General features: G+C 31.2%; 1 protein-coding gene across 3 annotated transcripts in view; it reads left to right on the top strand.

Annotated features, from left to right (window-relative positions):
* The window catches only part of LOC130900633 (inactive rhomboid protein 1), a 302,734-nt gene that overhangs the window by 17,290 nt on the left and 265,778 nt on the right, over positions 1–19,666 (top strand). For 2 of the 3 annotated variants that reach the window (XM_057811371.1, XM_057811370.1), the window contains exons 1-2: positions 4,310–4,546; positions 5,554–5,921. The exons of the other annotated variant lie outside the window; for it this stretch is intronic. The gene's annotated coding sequence lies outside the window, so the exon portion shown is untranslated. Of the gene's footprint in view, positions 1–4,309; positions 4,547–5,553; positions 5,922–19,666 lie in introns of those variants that run through there. 3 annotated transcript variants of the gene reach the window in all.

Raw genomic sequence — 19,666 nt, 5'->3', positions numbered from 1 at the left:
TTAATATAATTTTCACAATTTGGCAATTCCCAAAATGATTAATGAACTCATCAACGGTGATCGCGATACTTTAGGGGAGATTCGATTCCACGAAGAAGAAAAAAGCGTAGAATATTAATGGGAAAATTAATCAATCAAAAATATATCGCATTAACTATGAAAGGTTATTAGTAATGACCTAGAGCTTTTCTATAGTTATAATTCTCATTATGGAAAGATAATAAATGTCATTGTACAAACTGATTTTAATAAAAAATATATTGAGATGAATTTAACATTATCGACTTAATAAACAGGATTGGTTTCTCATTGGCATTTTCACATTAGAATCAACGTTAATCAAAGGCTAATTCATACATGCTAGTGTACTCTCCTTATCATCAATATGCGACTTCTGCATAAGCATGTTTACTTTTATAATCACCACTTTGTACACTCAAAAAACATTCCTCATTCATGTAAAGCTTAATAAAATGAAAAAATTTATTTTCATTCCACTTGTGTTGTTGTCCACTCATTCATTCATTTTTATTTCAACACGATTCGCAAAACAAACGGAAGAAATGTGCTAGTATATGTTCACACTTACCAGTGCACTGGTGCCTCCGGGCCCCCCATTGTTCACTAGTACGAGTCTAGAGCTGTGTCCGAGTCGCTCGCACGCCAGTGAATTAATACCAGTGAGTGACTGTTCACACATATTATTTAAACGCTAGTGGCTTGCTAGTAAAGTACTCGGCGAATACATTAGCGTTTCCAAATGAGCCTTTAGATGTATTCACAATGGAGGCATAAGTAAGACTTTTATCACCCTGATTTAGAAGAACCTTCATAGTTCATAAGTCCTCTATGCTCATTATTTCCAGCTTTCACTGCTCCATGAATTTTTCTAAGGTGTCGACTACCTCGAAGATGAGGTCATTTATCTTTACCGTTTTCGTATATTTTATCTTTTACTGATTTATTTTCAATCCTCTTGCCTCTCTTACAATTTTCTCTAATGTGTTCTTAAGACTCTTTCGGTCCCTTGCTAATATTTTGAATCATCAGTATACGGTATTACTTGTATTGCTTTATTAATGATACTTCTATCGATATTGTCTTACCCCAGCATTTATTTCAAATCCCTCGGATGACTCGTTTTTTGTTATTATATTTGCCCTAGAATTTAGCGTAGCCATTTTTACCAATCGTATCAACTTTTGGGGTACTTTTAGTTTTCCATGTCCTTTATAATTGTCTAAAAAGTATTTGTATAATAATGTTGTGTTCATAGCTTATTTCGATCACTTGTTTTATAGGCATCTACTGTTGATTTTCCTTATCTAAAGCCTTTTTGATATCCACCTATTTCTGGTTCCATTACCTTTTTTAGTCTCATTTATTAATGTTGATAGTATTTTATATACGGTATTAAGCAATACCTCTATAATTGCTACATATGTTGGGATTAATCCCAACATAATGAAGGGAGGAAATTTCCTCCCTTCATTATTGGTATAATCAATCCAGTAGACCACTCTCTCGGCATTGCTTCTGTTTCCCATACTCTTTCTATGATCTTGAATATTTTGTATCTTAGGTTATCTTCTCCCAATATTTTATTAGTTCATTCACTGTTTCGTCTGGTCCTCCTGTTTTATTTCAGTTTGTTGATTATGTCATAACATTCCACTTCTTTTTCTACTATTGTACCATTGTCACTTATATCATCTTCTTCGTATTCACTCTCTTCTTCCGTTAATAATTTTTTCAAATACTTACTCCGTTGCTTTTCATTAATATTTTTGTTGTTCATTTGTTCTTTTATAAATTGATATAATTTTACATTATTTTTATTATCATTTTCTTCCACGTCTACATGGAGCTGAAACTAGGGGTCGCAGGAATCAGTTTAACGCGGAAAATCCAAGACCGAAACTATCTAGGGGACTAGACAAAATTTGTCACTAGAAAAACCCCAAAATTCAATTACGTCTGTATCAAATATTATTATCGAACTATAATGCTATTGATTAGACAATATCGATTGATAAGACACACAACTTTTGTTTCAATCTTTGTGATCACTTTATCAATGAAAAAAATGGAGACATGCTCGAAGTTCATTCTTCATAAGCCTCATGATTCTTATCTTGGGTCGTTTATCTATTAAAAAAATATATCGCAGAGAATCAACTTGTACAGAATAACTATTACCTGCTTAGGGCAACCAAGAACTCTTTATTCAATGAAAGCAATAAAAGGCTTGCTCGAAGCTTATTGTTTATTTCCCGAAATCATCTTAAGATTCCTATTTATCGAAAAAAATTGAATCTCGTAGAATCAACCTGTATACGGGTTGTTCAAGAATAATTATTACCTACTTACGGCAGGTAGGACTACTAGTACTACTTTCTTCAATAAAAAAAAATAGAAAAGATGCTCGAAGCCTATTGATTTATCTGTCGAGAAAAAATATCAAGACATACAGGCGTTGTTTCAGAAAAATTATTCAGCTTAGGGCACCCGCTTTATTCAGTAAGTTGACTTTCGATTGTATTTCTGTAGTTCACAATAACTGTACCAATTTTATCAACATCAGCATTTATTATTTGAATCATTCTCAAAGACCAATTGTATCAAAAAATACGTTAATATTAGCAGTGCAATTCAAATAATTAACCAATTGGTTTTATTAATATGTGTAATACAATTAATTACCGCTATCAATTGCTTCATGAATTTCTCATTTGATCCATGTATTGTAAGCAACTGTGTGAAATGGCAAGTCATTTGAATTTTGGTTGAATATTGATTGTAAAATTTAATCAAGACCGACAAACAGAAGTGAGTTGTATTTCAATCAATTTTATTTCATAGGGTCTAGAGCAACTAATGAATGATTATCTGCTAAAACTCAAAATATAATATTTCTTTTCTTGGTTACCCCATTAGTAAATACAGCGAGGAAAAAAGATTTTAGTGGAAATATCATTTGTACGCAAAGTCTAAATTAAACCGGATAAACAGTTGTGAAAAATAGCCATGGAAGACACAAATAATTGTTTGAAATTTGTTTAAAGGCTTTGCATGATCGTACTATATCATTCTGTAGATATAAATATCATGGCAATAAAGTGAATTGATGAAGCCATTAAGAACCGATGACTGCTAAATTTCTTGTTACCAATTCTGTCTTAAATTGAGTTATATTATGAGATAAGTTTTCAACCTCTTGTGGAAATTTTCGACAGAAGCAAGTTAAGCGTGAACTATCCTTTCGCCTGATTTTCTCGAGAAAATGGCAATAATAAAGCTCTACCCAGTTTTTAATCATGAGTCTCAATTTTCTGCTCCTTATTATTTCTATAGCTACACAGTTTTGTTCCGTTCTTAATTAAAATTTTTAGAGACAGTGAATATTTGCGCACCCTTCTTTATTCAAACTCATATTATTATACCCTTAAAAAGCCTTGAACGAAAGTGTATGAAATTACACACAATAACATGCCAATAAAGATGCCATAAGTATACTGCTGAATTTTTTAGATTATTGGAAATTTTATTAAGTCGTTGTGCTACTTACGCTTCAAAAATTACTTGGTAACATATTTGGTATTTTTGATATTTGAGAGCGAAACGAAATCTTCTGCCACAACTCTTGATTAGGTACTATCTAACTTCCTATTTACATATGTTGAAGTATCAATTACTTTTACTTGTGATTCTTATCTAGAATCTGAATCTTGAATCTTGAATTAACCTAACCTAACCTAACCTAACGAGCAGGTTAAGTATACAATGCGCAATGTTTACATTTTTGAGCTTTTCGAGAAATTACCACGTGGACTACTATCACACTAGAGTTATTGGTTTGGAAAAACGAAAGAAATTTGGTTTGATTACGTGTTCCATTCAATATTTATTATAAAATAGCAAGTCGACATTATAATTTTGGTTATCGCAATAAGTTACGACAATAATTTTTTAAAATAAGGTCATAAATTTTATTATATATATATATATATATATATATATATATTGTAATTATTTATTTCTACCTCTATTATTGTTTTTATTATTGTTTTTATTTTTCTATTGTTGTCGCTAGCACGTTATTTGCCGGGCATGAAACTCATTCTCTCTTTGAGTTCTGGCATAAATAAATAACTTATGGATGTTTTTCCTTTTAACAAATCAATAAAAGTTTTATGTTAAAAGTTAATTGTATTATTTTTAATTCAAATGAAGTTTAATAAAATGTAGTTGAGTACGCCTATGAGTCTAACCTGAAGTTAGCCGTTCCTCTAATTTGATAATTCAGTAATCTGTTATAAATCGACTCAGATGAATATTCTATTATTTAGATGTACAATATAAGGAAAATACTAGAAAATTATGTCAATTTTATATGATATAATCAAGAAGTTCTATTTCTTTGGAAGGATTACATATGATACATTGAACAAAATTTAATTATACTACACAATTCATATTATTTCTACGGAAAAGGAATCTTAACCTCACAAATAAGGAATTTTATCCATTATCAACGTAAGTATAGGTAATATTCCTTTTTTTTTAAATTATTTTATATTGTTACTATTATTATTATTATTGGCCAATAATACGTGAAGGAACTGACCTGAGATGATAATATCTTGCAATATCAGATCTAAAACTTGCATTTACTTCTGTGAATTGTCAGTAACAAATCTTCAACTCATTGGATTAGTAACAAATCTTCAACTCATTGGATTTTCTTCAGTCCAGATATTTATCTTCCATTCATCTTTAATAATTCGCAATTATTTTGTATTTTGATTCAATTTTAACTTCTATTTCTTATAACTTTGCACTCCCCATTCTCTTTTCTGCTGATACTCTTTTCCAATAACTGATCCCTCTCCTTTTTTTTTTTTACCTAGCAACCATATAATATGACTGACTAGACTTTTGCTGTTGTCTCCTCACAATGTCCTTCACTTTTCAAACACTTGTCAGTTCTTATATTTATATTTTTAAATAAACTTTTATTTCATTAATAGTTTATGAATTTTCACTATTATGGGTCATTTTGGCAACAGTTTCATATATTTTTTTAAAAAAAATCAATCTTCCACTAAGTTTTATATTAATTTATAATTAATAACATTAATCCATGATACAAATTATGATTTGTACATATGCAATCCTTTTAGAATATATCATTTTTAATAAATAATTCCTTATATATAAAATAACTATAATTAATTAACTTGCAAATATCAATTCAATTTCTTTTATTTTTTTATCGATTTTCTGCCTTTAGTTTAATTATTATCTTTAGTAAAACTAATCTCAATAAATTATAAATTTTCATTATGTACCTACTTGCTTTTAGATTTCTGATCATTTCAATATATATATATATATATATATATATATATATATATATAATAAATATAGAAAACTATTATATATATATTATATAAACATTTTTACGAAAGAATCGACGATGTCATTTTGCCAATGGTTATTGCATCAATGAATCTGTTTATTGACAAAGTAGAAAATAAAATTGTTTAATAGGACCTGAGAGCCTAATTGGATGAATAGCTTATGGAGGATTTCCAGGCAGCCCAAGATAAAATATTATCAAGCACCATATTTTATTTAGATCATAATCTAAATTTTTTATCCTCTGCGTAAATTAGAAACGCTACCACATGGGTGAAGAAGGAGAAGAATCAGTCTAGAAACTTATGAAAATATTAAGTTAATCGATGACAAAGACATTTTAAACTCATATTTTGACATGGATTTTGATGCTCTATATCAGGGGGCGTAATCTCCTAGCCATGGAACGATGGAATAGTTTCAACAATATATTTCTTAGCCACCTTGCGATGTGACAAGACAACAAGTATACTAATAAGGACTAAGACCAACAGTTTCAGGTTTGTTGTTTGTATGTTGTTTTCCCGGGCTTCGTTAACCATAAGGAAACATCGGCTGGCTAAATAATACATCAGCTGGATGCCTTTTATATTCAAATGACTGCTTTTTGTTTTTGTTTCAATCAAAATAAAAAGCTACTCTACTATTCTTTGTATTTTTTGTTTCTTTGATCGATGTTAGTTTTGTTTCTATTCATCTTGTTATACTATTATACGAGGATATATTGAAAAATTCTTAGCCAACTGTAGAACCAAACAAAATTTCGATGTCAAAATATTGTATTACTCAGAGATGTGACATTTTAAAAATAACAGTATTTGAAATGCAAAATACAAAATACCTATTTCCATTTTGTATTTAAATACTTTTTTTAGAAAAGCATTTTATATTTTATTTGAAATACCTTTTAGGGCATATTTTGTATTTGCAAAATGCAAAATACTTTTTGCTAAGTTTTGTAAACATCGAAGAATTAATAATTAATGTGTTACAATCTTCAATTAAAATCTTGTTACAATAAAAGAGCACTGTAAATAAAACACTATGTAACTTGGTCTGATCAGCTTCGTTTATTATCGACTCTTTTCGTATGAATTCGGGATTATTCGGTCACCTTACCGTGCGGTGAGTTTTCGTTCCCGAAAACGCTAATAGTAGTAATCTGTGCAAGCCACTTAGGTTGCCAAATGTGTTGAACCGAACGAACGAATTATCTCTTTTTACACTTTTAATAAAGTTATCTTGCTTTCCGATAAAATAATAACGAAACCAAAAAAGTGAACCAAATAATTATTGAACTGTTTCGAGTTTGTTTGCAAGTTGATCATAAATTCGGTTAACCGGTAACCTAACCTAACCTACTGAATAAATTACTTGGTAACTATCTTTTCAGTGAATTAAATTTGAAAACATGTAAGTACACAAAATGAATAATTATATCTCATGTTATTTTTAATTAGCTACCCGCTACCCACCAAACTCAATTTATAAACAATTACCTATGTTTTCATATTAAAACAAACAACGATTGTTAAATACTTTAATTAATACATTGATTTATCTATACCTGCAAAATGCATACATGTTATTTTTATGCTTAATCCCCATGATATTTTCTATTTTGTTTCAGGGATGATAATATTTCTCTACCATTGATATTAAAGTATTGTTTTAAAGATATAAAAAAGGATGCTGGAAGTGAGAATAATAATATATCTGCTGTTTGCAAGAAATGCCCTAAAACATTAAAAGGAAGTCTAATTTCAACTACAAATTTTTTAAATCATATAAAAGTGAGTAACATGTTAATTTTATTTCCTAATCAAACTTGATATTTTTTCATTTGTTACAATTACATAGACAATAGGTGTATATAAATAAACAAACTGCAATAGCTGATTCTGGTTGTGTATGTGTGAATGTATAATGATATTACTTTTTTTTTCAGAGAAAAGGTCATGGTGATCTATTGACAGAGTATGAAAATTTAAAATCCCAAACCAAAACCTCCAAAAAGAAAAAATGTGGCACACACACTGATGAAAATAGTGCAAGTACTTCAAAAAAACTGATACAAAGCACTCTTCCAACTACTTTGCCAGTGTCAATTAATTTAGACAAGTTGGTTATAGATTTTATAATTGATACAATGTCACCAATATCTATTGTCGAAAATAAATCATTTAGGACTCTAATTGAAGGTGCTCAAAAACTACAAAACCCACCAAAATTTATGTGCCGTCGCACATGTAACAAGAGAATTGCTGATATGTGCGCAGAATATAAGGAAAATCTAAAAATAAAATTAAAACCCGTTGATTATGTGTGTACGACAGCAGATGTTTGGTCATCATCAAGGAGAAGTTACCTAGGTATGACTGTTCATTGGATTGGTCCTCACACATTTGAGAGAAATAGTTTTACTCTTGCTTGTAGAAGATTTAAAGGAACTCATACCTTGACAAAGTGGTCGAACTGATCATTGACATACACACAGAGTATCATTTGAGGGTACCAAAAATAACAAAAACTGTAACTGATAATGGCTCAAATATGTTAAAAGCATTTAAAATTTATGGAAAATCTGAATTGGGAATGGACGCTACTGATGGAATTTTTTTTTCATCATCTGACATAGAAAACATTTCAGTAAATAAAAATGATGACGACCATAATAATAATAATGAACATGACGACGATGATGATGAGACATTTCTCTTAAAAGAATTTCCTGAATCTCAAAAACCTGAAGAAACATATCAACTGCCTAACCATGAAAGATGTACCACCCACACATTGCATTTAATTACCTCTCGTGATATTATTCAGGCAAGATCTCAAAATATTTCATATAAAAAGCTGCATGATGCAGCTATGGCTAAATGCCAAGCAATTTGGAATTTGTGTTCAAGGTCCCCCAAAGCGTCTGAAATATATTGTGAAACTACCGGGAAATCTCCGACAAGTCCATGTCCAACAAGATGGAATTCATATTATAACTGTATTATGGATCTTTTAAAAGTTCAGGAAACTTTAAATGAAACCTTAAAAAAACTAGGATTGTCGGTTTTTAAAGAAATTGAATTGCAGTTTCTAATTGAATATACCAACTGTACAAAACCCATAGCAGAAGCTATCAAAAGCTTAGAGGGAGATAAAGAAACATTTTATGGATGCCTGCTACCTGAGTTAATAAGAATACAAAAAATCTTGCATTCATTACAAATGGACAATCCCATATACTGTGGAGTACTGATAGAGACAATAAAAAAAAGCTTAGAAAAGAGGTTTGGAAAATTTCATGATTTGAAGGATCCTAAAGCTAAAGATGCAATTTTGGCATCGGTGTAATATCCTTTTTTTAAATTAAAATGGGTGCCAAAAGGAAATAGAGAACATATTGGAATTCTGCAAGGAATTGTTCCTTGCAGAAGTGAGAAAACTTAAAAATGATCATAAAGATCTAAATAATACATCCCAATCATCACACAAGAAAGAAAAAAATGAATCCTACTACATGTTCTATGATGATTCGGATTCCTCACTAGCTAGTGATAGTGCAAATGCAAACACCACTATTGACCTGGAATCATTGCAATATTTGAAGGATAATGATGTCAGCCTGCAATCATTAAATAAATATCCTACAGTAAAGATGTTATTCTTGAAATATAATACCTGCTTGCCTAGTTATGCGCCAGTAGAGAGGCTCTTTTCTTATGGTGGCATGATTATGAGACCACACAGGAGAAAGATGAGCGACAGTGTATTTGAGCAAATTATTTTATTAAAATCTGTTAAATAAATTTAATTTAAGTAAGTTATCAAAGTAAATTTACCAGCCTGTTAGCTGGCTAAAATAAATAAACTTTTCAACAAAATAAAGATAATTTAATACTAAAAGTATTTTATTTTAATAAAGCATTTTGTAAATACGTATTTTGCATTTAGTATTTTAAATATAAAATGAAAAACTATTTTGTATTTTGTATTTGAAATAACAAAATACAAAAAGTATTTGCATTTTGCATTTAAATACATTTTATAACCTATTTTGCACATCTCTGGTATTACTCAACATATTCTCCTCTTTATTGGATATATTTAATACAGCGAACCTGCAACGTGTTTATACCTTTAAAAAAATGTTTCTTCTTGCTCTGCAAACCAGACCTCCACAGATGGAAAAAACTTTAAGGGGGATGTTCTAGTAATTCAAACCCTAATTCACGAATTTTTTGCATGGCAACAAGAGATTTGTCTGCAGGGGCGTTGTCCTGCAAAAACAAAACACTTTAGGATAAGGATGAATCATGATTACCCCATCGCAACCCCAAAAAACTGAATCAAGAACTTTTCCAGCAGATTTTTGGACACGAAATTTTTTAGGTTTTGGAGAACCAGAGTGTCGCCATTACATCGATTGTTGCTTTGTTTCTGGATCGTAGAAATGTACCCAAGTCTCATCCATAGTAACAATTCGGTTTAAGAAGTCTATATCGTTTACTCTTGCACGCTTTTGGTCAACATTCAAACATTTGGGGATACATTTTGCAGCAATTTTTCTCATGTCCAAATTGACGTGAATTATATGATGAACGCGTTCGTATGAAATATTCAGTGCTTCAGATATCCGTTTTAGTCCAATTCGACGGTCTGATAAAATCATGTCATGAACTGCATCGATTCTTCCGGAACTGACACAGAAACTGGCCTTCCCGATCGGTCATCATCTTCGATATAAAAAAAGAATCAGAAAAAATCAAAAATAAAACAGAAGTGATACTCCACAAGTCTTCTATTCAGTCATAAAAAACGCTTATTGCCAGCTAGGCAGATTGCAGTTTGTAGTTTGCACTGGGAGTTACAAAAAATGTAGAAATATATTTTACATTGTCATTTTTTGATCTCTTTTACCATTGTACCACTATTTATTCGGTAACAATTTTCTATTATGTCATTCCATCTCCCATTGAGTCAAAATTTTCTGTTCCAGAAATATCTTCAGTGGAAGCATACACTTTTTCTACTCTCATATTCCTGGAATTATAGTTATTATCCTCGCGTGATCCCCTTTTCACTGCCTCTGTTATTAAAACAATATTTCGCTCTAGGCTCAAATTCCAATAGTTGGGTTTTCTCAAAATTCTCAATCCGATTTATTTTTTCAGTACTAGATTTTACATTAGAGTTTCCTTTATTATTGAATATTCGCTCTACTAAGAATCCGTCAGTTACAAATGGAATTCTGAGTTGTTTACTACACTTTAAAACCACTTGAATGTTACGAGGACGAATCAAAAAGACTGCCTTGTGATTTGAGAAGAAAACGAGGAAAGTACGTACTTTTTTTGAAAAAAAAAAAATTACACTAAGCTTGAGCTCGATCAATACTATGAGAATTTTGCACCAACAATTTTAATAACAATAAAGTGGTTAACTGAATTTCGTTGTGATAACACAAGCACGGAAGATACCCTGTTGAGATTGTTACGCACTAAAAATTGGAGGGACGTTAAATGCAGCCATCGATATCTGGAATCCAATATACAGATGCCAATTTGCAAATCGAAAAAAGATAGTGCATTCGACTTGGAATTTCATCAGCTATCACATAAGGTAAAAATGGGCCGGAGTGCAATTTACACCATATTTGAATGGATTTTAAATTAAAGTTCACAGAGTTTCTGTTGTATGGCTCTGGTATCGCTTATTTGTATATGTAGGATTAAATGAACGGTCAGATTGGCATCCGTGTATATATTGACCATTTAGCGGACACTCTGGCTTCTGTACATCTATATTATTTGCACTCAGGCATCCGCACAACGTTGTTAATTCAACGGCTCATCTTAAAATGAAATATTATCGTTGTAATCATATCAGTTACTAGTATAAATCAAATTTCCGTCGCACCAATGTTGCTCTTGATAATATTCTGTTTTTTCATCAACTGAGGCAACGTATCAAAACGTTATAAGTAATATGTCGATAATTTTCGTCTGTAAAAAAATCTAAAAATCATCTAATTCCAATAAAAATCTCTCAAGTGTTTATAGAAGATATGAGAATATCAGAAAATAATGGTTTTGGATGTTCATGTAAACGCTTATTGACGAATAATTGTTAATAACTTTTTTCTTCAAGTAATAAAATGATCAAAAATGTTGATTATATATTTTTGAACAAGTCAATGTGAAAAATTGAGAAAATTCTATTTTGCAAACCGAAGCTAACGTAACCTGACCAGGTGGCCGTGAGCGTGTATAATTATCGTTAGTGTTACATTATCTATGACATAAAATGTAATAATTAGATACTCAATGAATCAACAAAACAATGATTAGGTTCAGTTAGGTAAAAGTGAATTCTCAATATCATAACATCAAACTCTCCATGATTCAATATGAATCGCTTTGAATAATGAGTGAATCATTAATACAATAAAGACCAGTATATGGCAATCCTTATATCTATCAAAACAGTTTGAAGGATGTCTGATAACTTCATTTCTTGATTAAAATTATTGCTTTTAAGTAATACTTTTTGTTTTATATTAATTATGAATTCTGCTCTCATTTCTTATTACAACAATAATATGAATTTGTGATGTTTTTTGAAAAGATAACCTCGACATCAGGTAATTTAAGTATGCTAAGGAATGTCAACAAACACTGAGACAAGAGAAACATAACTGCCCAAAATTGCATTCAAAGATTGTTCAGACATTAATTTAGTACTTTCCGCAAGACAATCACCAGCGATTTCATCACTTGAAACATCAATTTTCATATTATTTGAAATATTCATCTCAAGAGTTCCTAATATATTGTTTGCATCCTGTGGTTCATATTTTGTTTCAACTGGTGCTGCTTGTAGCAGCGAGGACTCAAACGTTGACATATCTGATACGGTGGACGAAGGAACATATTCGGATTCTGAAGTAAGAGATGGATCCTATATTGAAACTAAAACCAAATGTTATTTCAACAAGATTGGTAATGATAGAAATAATAATAATATTGTTGATGTACTGAGCCAATTTCTCAAAATTTTTTAGAAATACAGTCAATTCTCCAGTCCGAAACTGTTGATTGAATATTGATGCTAATTTTCAGACTGCTCCACGACCACCAGTGATTCTATCTTGATTTGAATTTGTTTTATTAAAGTACTCATCAAGTGTGTGTAGGCAACTATTTTTTATTATTTCCAACAGCAAGGTATGTTTTTGAAAAGTGAAATTCTACATGCATCATTCGTGCTAAGTTAGTGTCGAAGTATATTTTTTACAAATGCTAAAAATTCAGCGAAAATATGTTTTCAGTCACAAGAGACGGAAACGTCAACTATCGTCTCCAGTACTTATCCCTCTTATAATATATAGTATTGACGACTTCAAATTATCAATGGAAAAGAAGGAATCGTTTTTATATTGAAAATGCATTTCTGAACTTTTATTTATTAAAAAGGAGATTACAAGTGTGAAAATACCGTGAGATTTAAAAACAATGTATTATTAGTTTGACATTACTCGTTAATCATTTAGATTTGTCTGTCATTTTGCACTTTCCTGGCTAATACCACGCCGAACATTGAATTACATCCACAACGAAGAGCGTGATGCCGATCGACCGACAATCGAGACAGACATCTCAATGTTTCGCAATTGCAAGGAGAAAGGTATAGCCACCGACTAGTTTCGACCTTGTTATGATCTCATCAGGATGGCATAATACTTTCTCGTCTGGTACCCCTAAACCAGACTGAAAATTACGATGTTACCCTTTGCATGGATAAAATTCCGCACGAATGTGTCGGTTTATAAACCTCTCTCCTTGCAATTGCGAAACATTGAAATGTCTGTCTCGACGGTCGGTCGCTCTTCTTTGTGGATGTAATTCAATGTTCGTGTGGTATTAGCCAGGAAAGTAGTGTAGTTGTTTTCCACTTCGAGGAACGGCCAGAGCGTTATTCCGAAAATATTTTTTCGGAATACATTGAGGTGTCACCACCAAAAACTCCCTGACATCTACATGACACCTCTGAGGAAATTTTGAAATGTTTTTCATAATAAAATAATATTTTTTTTTATTTTGTACAATATAATGACGTATGTATTGTATTCACAAGATGTCACCACCAATTAGCTGGAAACTGTTTTCATGCCCTTACACTTAATTTAACAGGTTGTAACTTTAACATTTTCAGCAAATATCGCACGAAAATTTGCACAAAACAATATATTTTACACGCATTCTCTGTGTTCTTATTAAATATATATTAAATAGAATCTAATAGACATATCAAACATATACACAAAATAAAATCCCAAATTCATATCCATAATTAACTAGATAGAAAAATGTCCGAAGAAATCTATCTATTATTGTAAAAGTCATAGTTATTTGATATCTTTATCATGATAAATAATCTACATAATATTAGGAAATTTTTGAGTACACATACAGTCTTTCTCCTGAGCTAATGCTAGGCTCATAATTAGTTCGTTTCGTTTACGTCTTGACATTTTGACTGCTTGCAACACTATTAAAAACTACGAAAAGATTTATTTTCTGCTTGTCTCCGTGAATGATGTTACGACGCCATGCCAACCCTTTACGAAGCTTATCGAAAAAAGGGCGCCAATTATTATTAACGTAGAGATACTCTAGAGAAGTCGTCCATCCCGTTAAATGTATAAGTATTGTAAATATAAATACAGTGAGTATTGGATACACGGGGCGCGAAAAGTTATTAGAAGTTTTATTAAGGTTTTTAGATCTGAGTAATTTTTCATAAATGACTAATTGATAATAAAGAACTGTCACCATATTTATTATACAGAATGGTTGGGTCAGACGTTAAAAGCAAAAAACCTGAGTTGAAGAGCAGCATTATAAAACTACAAGCATAAATTACTAACCCTTGACAGAGCAACAAAAATGATCAGAATAATTTGTAAGAGTATCAATAAAAGTAGAAGAAACAAATGTCAATGAGATATTGTTTACTGGTTTTTCGATCCTAGGTTCAGTTTATGCCAAATTTATCATCAGTTCGTAATCAGTCAATATTAAATTCTGCTTTATTTCCCAATTCTAACCATATGAACTTGATAATGGTTTACACCGGGTATTTCAAAACATATGACCAGTTTTCCGTAAAAATTTCAACGCCATTTATTTTTTGAAATACATAGTTCAAAATTATCTTTCCACAATAATGCTAGGATAAAAGTATGTGAAAAAAGAGAAAAGTTTCAATACATCAGTAACATTATAAGAGGTAGGTATATGAAACTAATGTTTGTTAAAATAGGAACTCAATACTATACAGAGAAAGTTACATTTCATGTTGTACTAGCAAATAGTGAAGATACCAATATGAGAGTCCCAAAGAATCAGTTACAGCTTATTGCAATTACAAAGACACGATAAAATTATTCTGAGGAGAGAACTTCTTGCAAAAAATAGCAGCTGTGTTACTCGGTAACGAGTGGACAATTCATGAAAGTAGATATGCGAACAGTCACAAATTTACATTATTTGTTCTACAACAAATTTTCATTTCGCAGTCAGACTAGGTGGTCTGTAAACGTAGATGGGAGCATTCCAAGTGGATTCGTAATAGGACCCTATTTTCTTGAAAAATCGGCAAATGGATAGAGTTTCAAGTCGTTTACCGCTACTTCTTAAGGCTTATCAATTTCAAAGAAGGAGTTATCCTTTTTCGAAAGTGAAACTCCATTTTTCTTCTTTAAATGGCGTCGAATAGCTTGATGCATTTATATCAGCATATTATGAAAATCAGCTAGACACAACAAGTATCATTAAGGGCCCTAATCAAATGGTTCATAGGTGGAAGTTTCATAAACAACATTTAAATAGTACAAAAACTATACAGTTCAGAGTTTTTAGGTTTCGGTATAAGTTATGGGCCAATTCAATCTAAAAGAAGAGCCACATTGTTCAAATTTGGCAGAATGAAATACAGGATGACTCAAAAATGTGAAACTGTTGTAGAGAGTTTGTTGTTCTTCTGTACATGTATATACTTTTCAAAACGAGGTTCGAGTTTTATCAAATCTTTAAGTTGGAGTGGGCCTAAAAACCTTTATCTACGACAGAATATTTGGGTTGTGCGTTTCAAAGTACAGAAGGTGGTGACCTGCATACGACTTTCACGAGGAACTAGTGGAATACCGTATATGGAATATGAAAAAATATTTCTTGTTACGATGGCAAATTGCAACAAATTGAAATCTAAGATACAAAATGTCTCATGTGAAAAATTCAACTTTGTTCTAATAAGACGTTATTGAACAATTGTAATCAATTTCAAAACATGCTGAATTTGTATTCAAATACATTCAAAAAAATTGAAAATGAACAGCTGTTCAAAAGTTGAAGATATTGATAGAGTTAAGAATATTTATTTAATCAGATTTTAAAAGCTGAAACAAAATTTTACGGTACAAGAGAATATATTTGTTAACTGTTGAATACCAAAAATCATAAAATCGTTTCTCATCTCTTTGAATAATGAAAATTAGATAAAGTGCTGAAATAAAAGAATAAAACAAAGGAATTCTTCAAGGGATTTAATGAAAAGGAATGTTTCAACAACAGCTAATATTCAGGTCGAGGATCATGCTCGCCAATGGTATTTTATCCATTTTATCCCAAGCATGCTCTATGGCATTCCCATCTCTTTTGAAATCACTCAATCTGGATGTGGTCTCGCATATCATTCATTATTAAAGAACTACCCATCTTTGTATTAGCATCACGGATTCTTCTTTCATCTTTAAGATCAATAAACCAATGAAAATTCTTCTTCCTACGATTTTTTAAGCATAACAAAGATTTGCAGTTGGATAACTATCATCAATATTGTTTGTTTGGGTCCTTTTTCGTCTGTCTGTGTTTAGCCCGCTTGTAATAGCCCGAAGAGACTCTTTAATAGTTATTTTTTTCTTAGTATTATCAAAATCAGCCAAAAAATTTGTTCAGCTATTCAATATTTTTATAAAATAAAAAAATAAAAATAAGCAATTCTGGATGCAGGTTGCTTATCATAGATCACAAAAATGGAATAGAGAAATTTCCAAAAAACAGCACCAAAATAAAACTAACGTTTATTCTGAGACATCGACAACAGAAGGGTTTCTGTGATCTACCATATTGGTGACTCTTAAATAATGTCCAGTTTTTTAGTTTTTTTAATCAGCTCTTAAATGTTCGGAGAGTTTTGAATGTTGCTTCGAATAGTCAGTAAAAAATTAGATTTGAATTGGCACCTTTTGCTTATAAGCTTCAATACGGATCTCTGAATATGATCACAATTTTAAACTAAAATGGTTAATTTTTTGGTTCGTCCCAAACATACTTGCGACATGTAGCGATACGTTCGAATAAATAATAATCAAATTATGCTCAAACAACTCATAGAAATGGATATATGTAAATTAAGACCAAGAAAGCAAAATGCATTTAAATCACCATACACTTTGGCGTAACCAATACGTTGATTCTAAATATATTTTTTAAGATGCCACTTCCTCCGTTACAAGTATAACATTCATATACGGCCATCAAATCTGCAGAATGAAAGTTATTTAATAAACTCTATATATATATATATATATATCTATTTCAATATATCTATTTCAACGTTGCCAAATTATCAAGCTGCTAACCTGTCCGTTGAATATATTTTGCAAATATACATTGGTGTATATTGAAGGATTCCTGGCTATACCGTAAAAGTACCGACGCCAATTTGACCGCTGGATCTATATATATATATATATATATATATATATATATATATATACATATATATATATATATATATATATATATATATATATAAAACGTTCTTCGCCGTCTTCCCAGTTTCCATCTTTCTTGATCTACTTCTAATCCTCTTTCTCGAATATCCGTCTCTATAACCTCCCTCCATCTTAATCTTGGTCTTCCTCTCCTTCTTCTTCCTCGTGGTGTCCAATTTAAAATTTGTTTGGGAATGCGGTCTTCAGGCATTCTTTGGACATGTCCGTACCATCTTAACTGATTCACCCTAATGTCTTCTGTAATCGTATGCTGCATTTTCATGATCTCCCTGATTCTCTCGTTTCTTATTTTTTCACGTCTTGAGATTCCTGCCCCGCGTCTCCAATAATCCATTTCTGTGGCTTCAAGCATTTTTACTGTTTTTTCTTTTGGAGGCAAGACTTTGATACTATATGTTGTTATAATTTTTATTATGCTATTGTATATTCGATGTTTGTTTTCCTTGGATATTTGTTTGTACCATAATAGTGGTATGGTACATTATGGTACACTTCCATCATTTGTGATGATCATACCTAGGTATTTGTATTTTGCCCAACGACTTATTTTTTGTTGTGTTTCTTCAAGTGTTAAATTCTGTTGTTCTCCTCCAATAAACATATACTCCGTTTTACTCAAATTTACTTCCAGACCCCATTTTCTGTATTCCTCTACTAGCTTTCTTGTCATATTCTAAGTCTTCGTAGTCCTGTGCCAAGATAATTTGGTTGTCTGCAAAACACAGGGTATATAGTGTGGAATCAATTAGTGGAACGCCCATGTTCTTACATTTTTTTTACCAGTGTGCTACTACGTATTCTAGGTATATCTTGAAAAGCGACAAACCCTTATTAATGGAGAATCCTTGTGAGACCTTGTTTCCTATTTTTACTTGGGACCTATTGTTTTCATAAAGCTTTCGTACTGTTTTTATTAGGGCCGCATTTATATTTGTTCTTTCCAAGGCATCCCATAGTTTTGTTTGTGGTACGCTGTCATATGCTTTTTTAAGGTCAATATACAAAAGGTGGAGCTCTTGATTTTTGGCGGTTTTTTTATCAATTAATTGCGAGACTAAATAAATGATCAATAGTAGAAATCCCGCTCTGAAGCCTGCCTGTTCTTCTGCCTCCTTGTTGCAATATTCCTGTTTGATTCTATTTTTTGTCATTTATTCAAAGATTCTGGATATTGTACACAGCACTGCAAGTCCCCGGTAGTTGTCGCAGTTTTCTCTGCCCCCTTTTTTATATACGGTAGTCATGTAAGATGTTTTCCACTCTTCGGGTAGCGTTTCACCATTTATACACTTCTGGAAAAGCATTTGCAGATGAGAAAAAAGCTTTTCAGACTGACAAACGTCTTTTACTTCTTTAATTGTAATTCGAAGCGGAGATGTGATAATATTTATATTGCCCTGTCTTTGATTTTCGAACTCTGGCCTTGTTTCGGTAAATAATTTAGAGAAGTACTCATCCCATTTTTCTAATGTTATTGGCGACATAAGATTTTTTGATCTATCTTCTCGAAGAGATTTTAAGATTCTCCAACTTTCTGTGTGTCTGCTGCGTCCTAGGTAGGTGTTTATTTGAGTGCAGGTCTATTCCCATGTTGGAAAATCTGGAAACACTTATGAATGGATTTCATAAAAACTAAACAAGCTATCCTGGGATACGATTCTCCAAATTAATATATTTTGCTGTGTACAGTAAAAAATAAAGCTTCAGCAACAAATAAATTAATTAAAAAATAATAAATTCGCATCAAATGCGTATCCAAAAGAGCACAACTAATAAAAAGCGGTTATAAATTAAAAACAACTCATATTTATATATTATTATTATTATTAATTATTATTATTATTATTATTATTATTAATTATTATTTATTATCATTATTATTATTTTTATTATTATTATTATTATTATTATTATTATTATTATTATTATCACAATAAGGTACGGGCAGGGACCCTAAGATCCATAAGCTCTGAAATATACTATATATATTACAAAAATTGAAGTAATTAAAGTACCTAGTTAGAAAATTGAAAATTATAAGGAAAAAAAAATTCAATTAGAAAATAGAAAAGCGTCTATTCTTAAAAATATTGACAGACGGTGGCCTTACAATATATTCAGATAGATGATTCCATTTAAAAAAAAAAAACGATTACACAAAAAATGTTGCCTTGTCCTACAAGTGAATATTTCTTTTTTCAATTTCCATCTGTGTCCTCAAAGCCGATAATCAGTGTCCACATTAAATATGTTTCTTAAATTACCATAATTGAAATTTAAAATGCGATAGGTGATTATCATATCCCCACGAAGACGACGTTGTGCAAAGGTTGTTAAATCCATTATATTTAATCTTTCTGTATAACTAGGTCTTGTACGCCCGGGAGT

Source organism: Diorhabda carinulata, chromosome X (genome assembly GCF_026250575.1).
Source record: "Diorhabda carinulata isolate Delta chromosome X, icDioCari1.1, whole genome shotgun sequence".
NCBI classification, from domain to species: domain Eukaryota; kingdom Metazoa; phylum Arthropoda; class Insecta; order Coleoptera; family Chrysomelidae; genus Diorhabda; species Diorhabda carinulata.
This window is presented reverse-complemented; position numbering and strand designations above follow the sequence as displayed.